The 6,937-nt window shown below is 38.9% G+C and overlaps 1 pseudogene; it reads right to left on the bottom strand.

Annotated features, from left to right (window-relative positions):
• Positions 1 to 408: 408 nt before the first annotated feature.
• On the bottom strand, positions 409 to 6,049 carry LOC140908812 (sulfotransferase 6B1-like; annotated as a pseudogene).
• Between the last annotated feature and the right edge of the window lie 888 nt (positions 6,050 to 6,937).

Below are 6,937 nucleotides of genomic sequence, written 5' to 3'. Positions count from 1 at the left end.
TATAAATCCCTGATCACTTATGTTGCTCTTCCATGAATTTTCCCCAGTTTGGCTAAGTCTTTCTGGTATCTAGGTGTCCTAAATTACAGAAGTGATTGTGGTGCAAGTAATTTTATCTCTGGTCAGCAAAACATTTAAACTCTTGCTTAATTTATGAGTAATCCCACTGACTACACTGGGATTGAAGCAGGTGCTTAAAATTAAGCATGTGCTTAAGCGGTTTACCGAACTGAAGCCTGTATTCTGATAATACAACAGAACCAAACTTAGTAGAAATTTAATCTTACACTAACAAGTTACAAATTACAACTGAGATATTCGTCCTGATTTAAACTATTCCTTTTAGAGTATATTTAAAAAATAAAATTAAAAAAAACATATCAAAGTGAGACTTTTCTGTAACCATTCTCAGGCCTTGCAGTACACATCATACTTCAGATTTGCTTTCAGCTTGGTTCCCCATAAACACTCTTTAAATTTAGCATCCATTTCCTGGCTTTGAGCTTCAGTAAAAAGGTTCTTCCAATCTCCAACAGCACCTGGAATAAACAAAAGTAAGAAAAGGATACCCTTGACTGTGATGACTGTAGGGACAGATTTAAAAGAAGAATGTCAGATTCCTTTATTATGGTATTTGGGGACAATGCATGTTCATATGCCAGAAATAAACATCTGTTCAGAGGAGGAAAAGTGCATACAGGGCCTGATCCACCATTGCCTGCACCTTGTATAGTCATTTATACCACTACAAGGTGAGTATAAAGAGTGGATATAATGCTTTTGTTCTGATTTGGTTGTATTTGCACGGGTGTAAAAAAGACTATGCAAGGTGCAGTGCAAAGGCCCAAAGAGTTCATAAGTATGACTCGCAACTGCAAGAACAGATTGTCCCCACTTGCAAAATTTGGATCCAGATTTTGAATACCCCTAAATCTGAGGATGTATGGATCTGGGACTGTAGTCTCATCCATTCCAAAGATACTTGTCAACCTATAGGTTGCTTAGATCCAAGATTTTGATTCAGGCCCATAATTAATCCCAGTAGTTGCCTAAGAAACTCAAGAAGAAAATTCTATAGAGATTTAATGGCCTAAATCAAGTTTTAGAGCCCGTTCCATCTCCCACAGAAGTCTGCGGGAATCTCTCCATCACTGTAATGGGAGCTGGGGAAAGCCATGACTGTGCTATGCTTTAAGGAAACAGGGTAATCAAAGTGGTCTATTTATTGATTTTGACCCATGTGGAAATATCAAGTGACTCTCTAAAAGCACCATCCGTGTTTCTCAAACCATTTCTAACCTAGATAACTAGAAAGAAAGAAAGGTTGATTGCCTCCTATTCCAGATTCCTGTCAAAATTAAATTAAATGTAATCATTGACAATCCTTGGATTTTTTTTTTTAAACACAAATTTACCTTTACGGAAGAGAATCGGACCAACTGAGCCATAGATCTCCTGGGATTTTTTTCTCATCACTTGGAAGTTTCCCCTGTCTGCAGTAGACTGAATCTGCTCTGCTTTGAGAGAATCCAAAGAATTCAGCTATTTGCTTTGCTCCAGAAGCCAAGTTCTGAAAACAGTGTAGTGAAAGGGGTAACATGTTTGCTCTGAAAAAAGGAGTTCCCTTTTTGACTGGTGTGTGATCTCGACGTATTAATAACACTTTCACACACAATGCATTTTATATCATCTTGATGCTAAGTGTTACAGATTTGTATCCATGCTCAACTTGTTGCTATAATATGTTTTGGGTGCCATCATATCTCATTGAGGTCACTAGGAGCTTTGCCATTGACTTGAGTAGGAACAGGATCAGATAAGTCTTGCCTCCAAGTATCAACAGCTTTACCTCTTTCAGGTCTTCATATGTTATAATCATAACATTTTCATCCTCAATGTGTTTGCTCTATGCAACCACGTGGTCAAAATAGGAACCCCAGTTGACTGAAAAGGAGATAGAAAACAAGCTTCAGCCTGTATGTTCAATAATTATGCTTTTGTTTCTCTTTAACTAAGAATCACTTTTGCTGCCTTTAGGTTATACCCATGCAAATAAACAGAACATCTGTTCAGTTGTGCAGTGTTGTACAATGGAGAAGGCAAGATTTCTCTCTGACTCCTGTAGGCTAGAGGTTTATGTCCTGAAGCACGAACTCCTCTATCTATACTATTGTTTTAGCTTCCATGAGTACATATGCTGTTATTAGGCATCATTCTGAGCAGCCAAGTCCAGATCTCTATCTAGATCTAAACTTCCCTACATTTTGGAAGTGCTTAGAACTGGGATTTTGGTTTGGTCCCAGATGCAGAAACTGAAATGTCTTCACTAGCGCTTATGATTCTGATCAGATCTTGCTTGAAGCTGGCCCTAGTTGGCAGAGGTTTTGCCCAAGATATTAAACTACTATGCAAGTTCATGACTCAAGAGACAACATAATGCCCAGAAGCAGCACTATCTTAGAACTTTCCTCATATTCTGGAGTTCAATTGCAACAATAACTATCAATTAATTTTAGCATTACACAGCTGTTTTCATATTGGCCCCATTTACTTTGTCTAAAGCATTTTTTTCTGCTGCTTAATCTTTCAGATACATTCAAAAATAGTAATTGTACCTTTTCCACTCATGAACTCTGAGAAAAACTCATCCCAGGAGTTATAACAGGGGATGTCTGAGATGTTCTTTAAGAAATGGAAAAACGATGCAGCGGTATCTTGAGGATTTCGAAACAAACACCAGTATCTGGAGTGGGAGGGAGAGGTTAGCAATTTTTAGATCTTTTATTTCCCGGGATAACTACTGTGATAGTACAATCAAACATTCTGTAACCAGTAATGTACTGTAGCTATTAAATATTTTCATTTGTATGTAAGACATGAAAAGCAAGCTCAAAATGTTGGCCATAATAAAGTCTCTGGCCACTTTTAAAGCTTGATCTTGTGGTCAAAGAGTCATAAAAATGAAAGACTGAAAAAGCCTATATTACTATCATTAATATCCTTCCCTGTCCCTTTGGGGCATTGCTCCCTATTGTTACCTTAGACCTGGTGAATTTCCACTGCAGGTTACAGCCTGTTATTGTGCAAACCACTATTGTTTTCTCCCTCTGGAAACTGTAGCTGTGCTGTCCCCTTTTATTCCCATTTTCTATGTTATGGCAACAATTATGTCAGCTCTTTTGGATAGTTACTGTAAGCATTTTTGATCACAATTTGCCAATGTGAAAATAATTTTACTGGATCTCTCACGTGACTAAATACAATATAATCTTTAAAAAAAAAAAAACCAAAATCCTAAACTGCTCCTTGACAGCCTGCACTTTGGGCTTTATTCTGCTCAGATACCATACCATAAGGGTCAAACTTACTGAGACCTACTGACATCAGTAGGTCTCAGTAAGTTTGACCCTTATGGTATGGTATCTGAGCAGAATAGGAATAGAATTTAGCCATTGATGTATTTGTATATTTTCAAAAAATATTTCTAAAACAGAGAGTAAAAACAAGGGGGACATAGCTCCTTCCCTGAAATAACTTGCGGGAAGGGATTGGGGTGTAGGAAGCTCCCCAAGCAGCTCAGATAATTCTGTCAGGGAGAGGGTGTCTGTTACCCCCTATTAAGAAATAAAAAGGGGTACTACACTCATGGATCGTCCAAATCCTTCTCTGCACTGGGCCTGGAACCACCTGTCCTGTCACCTCTCTGGCTACCTGATAGGGTTGCTCCAATGGAACTGTATTGTTAGGTCACCCGTTTCTGCTCCTTGGAGTCACCTCTTCAGAGGTTTCCATGAATACTCTGCTCTAAAGGTAACCAGCATGATTCGATGCTCGTTTCCCTAGAGGATTGGCAAGGTGTGACAACAATGTGTGTCCTTGGTCCATAGCATCATCCCCCTGGTCCTTGTGGAGATCCCCTTGGAAGGTTTGCCTCAGGGTCCATGGAGATGGTGCTGCAGAGTTGGCTGAGCCATAATTTACTCTGAGAAATCCCCCTGTGCATTCCAGAAACAACAAGAAATGCATGATGCAAACAGCTTTAACCTCATGCTTTCTGTGAAAAACTGTGGCCTGAAAGGATGTTATCCTTCCTTCTCCATTCTTCTCCCCAACTTCCTCACTCTTCAGTCTCTTGTCCTCTTGTGTTTTCATATTAGCTTTACATCGTTAGCCCATTGGGGTAGAGATCTTATCTTTGTATTCACCAGTAAAGCACCACACATGCCTGCACTGCTTTATAAATAATAATCTCTGCCTCAGTGTGATTCTCTGTGAAAGAGAGTTAACTGTACTTCCCTGCTTAACAGGTGTTGTGAGGCTAAATCCCTGAATGGGTGAAATTCACCCCTATATAAGGCCTATGCACTACTTAAATCCTACTTAAACACTAGAAGCCAAATGAAGACCAGGCACTAGGTCTCAAGTGATCAGCTTGCCTTGCATTGGCACTGTCCAGAGGTGAATTCACCCTACCTTTGTACAGTGCCTTGAGATCCCCAGATAGCAGATGCTGTAGAAGTGCCAACTATTATTGTTGTTTCTTCATAAAGCGATATTCATCTCCTTATTTAAATGCAGACTAGAACCACCAACAGCACTCTCTACAATTCTATGCCCTCACTTGCTCATCACATACCATCAATGCACAAATAAAAATTAAATTCTTAAGGACGTTACTTGATAGGCCTGAAATACAAGTCTCTAGTTTCCCTACCACCTCTCAAACATCTGGTTTAACAGCAGAGAGTATTGCCTTCTGAATCTATGTTTTCCTTCACCCCACACGTCATAAAGATTTTCCACATCAGTTAATGTTTTTTCTTCTATTGTGCATACCCAAGACGTGGGAAACATTTCACATAGTGAGATTTTCTTTAGTTTAACTTTCATGATCCTGAATAAATAACAAGAAATATGACAACAGTGAGGCTTTGGAAGATGAAGGGAAGTTTAGATTCAAATGTGAGAATTTTCATCAGGCTTAATCCTCTGAGGTGCTGAGCACCCACAACTCCCAATAAAGTCAATGGGAGTTGTGGGTGCTCAGCACTGGGAATGGGACAGTCAGCTCCTTCCCAGACTGGGCTCATATCAGACACATTTGAGAAACTGGCTACGGAAATCAGACACCTGTTTTTATAGTGTTACCAAATAGCTAGACTCTATTTGTTCATGTGGTAAAGACACCTGTAAATAGATGCTTAGACCTAAGAGCTAACCTGTGATTCTTTAGGCTCAATCCTGAAAAGGAGCTAAGCACCTGTTCTGGTTATTATACCAATGGGAATCAATGGAGCTTAGCACCTCAAAGACAGAGTTTTAAATTGCAGTTTCCTGTTTTCCTTTTAGTTCTTTACACACACGCCCATCCTCTCCATTTTTTCCTTTATAAAACTTGGGAAATTAAATGCAAAAGTTCCATTTAATGCTAGTTAAGGTTGTGAGATTAAGCACTCAAATGTCAGGACATTTTTTAAAAAATAAGGTTTTGCTGCCAATGGGTTACTCCACCACATTAGACATATATAATATTTTCTGTTCCTTTCTCTTGTGTTCAATGTAACCCTTAACAAATGCCTTTTCATTGATGTATGCCTGTTGCATGGTTTCAAAATTCTCCAGCTGCCCCACTCTGTTACAGGTGTTGGAAACCTGCAGGGAGTTGCAGATTCATTCCACTGAACTCATTAGCAATGTCTTGTCTCTTGTTAAAATTTCCCATCATTGATTTATCACAAGCTGCATTCGTATTAGCAATAGTGGGGATTTTTTTTAAAAATCCCCCCCAGTGCAGACAAAGCTATAGAACCAGGTGTGGCTCATTAAACTAACTGAATTTCTGAATATCTCCAAACTGTAGTGGTGTTTGAAATATAAACCAAACCAAATTATGTAAATAGCCCTTATCCTCATATTAGGCCAGACAAAAAAACCTACAATCCCCAAAATCCCTAAATTATGAGATATTCCAAATCAGATCCACATTTTCAGCTCACCTCTCATTTTGTATTTGTCCCATTTCCGCTGCTTTGGCTTCCTGTCTCTTCATGGTTGAGATATTTACCTTAACCACTGCAAGCCAATTTCTTAAGTCCTTACTAAGGCAAAACTTCCATGGATGATCAGCATATCTCACAATTAGGCCCACAGTAAGGTCTTTATGATTGGGCCCCAACTGGATTACATCATTTATTCATTCTATTGTAACAGGTTTCTCAACAAAAGATTAAATAAAATTGCACAGGTTCTCCTCTGCAGACCCCTTTGCAAGGTAGAGATCCTCTCTTACATCCATATTATCTCTTAAAATCATAAACCCCCATCTCTTCAGTCTCAAAATGCTTCTCTCCACAGTCCACCAGAAAAAAGGAACATGGACTATTGGTATACTATATTCTGGTCTGGACTGTTTTCTAGTCACTAAGTAAACCATATCTGGCAAAAACAACTTGAAATTTAAAAATGTTAAAGAAAAGCTTAAACTTCTGCAAAAACAGCCAATATGTCCTGTCACTTTTCCATCACAATTAGTAACAACACTTTCTCTATTTCATCAGCTACTTTATTCTGTTGTTTTGCCAGGTTTGTTGCCTTTGAGTGAAATTGCAGTGTTAGAACAACAATTGCCTTTAAATGGACAGATCTGAAGGGTGGAGAAAAATCCTGGCACTACTCCCTTTTTTCTTGAGAACAAAATATCTCATGTTGTTCTCCATATGCAAACCCCCACCCAATCAGGTATATTTCTCTCCTCCTTTTCCATCTTCCTGGGTCTGGAGAAAGGGTCCAATTCAGCAACACTTAGTCCTAAAAGTAAGGCTTACTCTTATAAGTAGTACCACTGAAGACCAATAGGAGTGGCAGGATTGGGCCCACTGAGACAAACAGGTATAGGAGACAAATCAGTAAGAATGAGAGGCAAAATATTAAATTTAAC

Source organism: Lepidochelys kempii, chromosome 3 (assembly GCF_965140265.1).
Source record: "Lepidochelys kempii isolate rLepKem1 chromosome 3, rLepKem1.hap2, whole genome shotgun sequence".
Lineage (NCBI taxonomy): Eukaryota > Metazoa > Chordata > Testudines > Cheloniidae > Lepidochelys > Lepidochelys kempii.
Note: the sequence above shows the minus strand (reverse complement) of the source record. Positions and strands in the feature narration are given on the sequence as shown.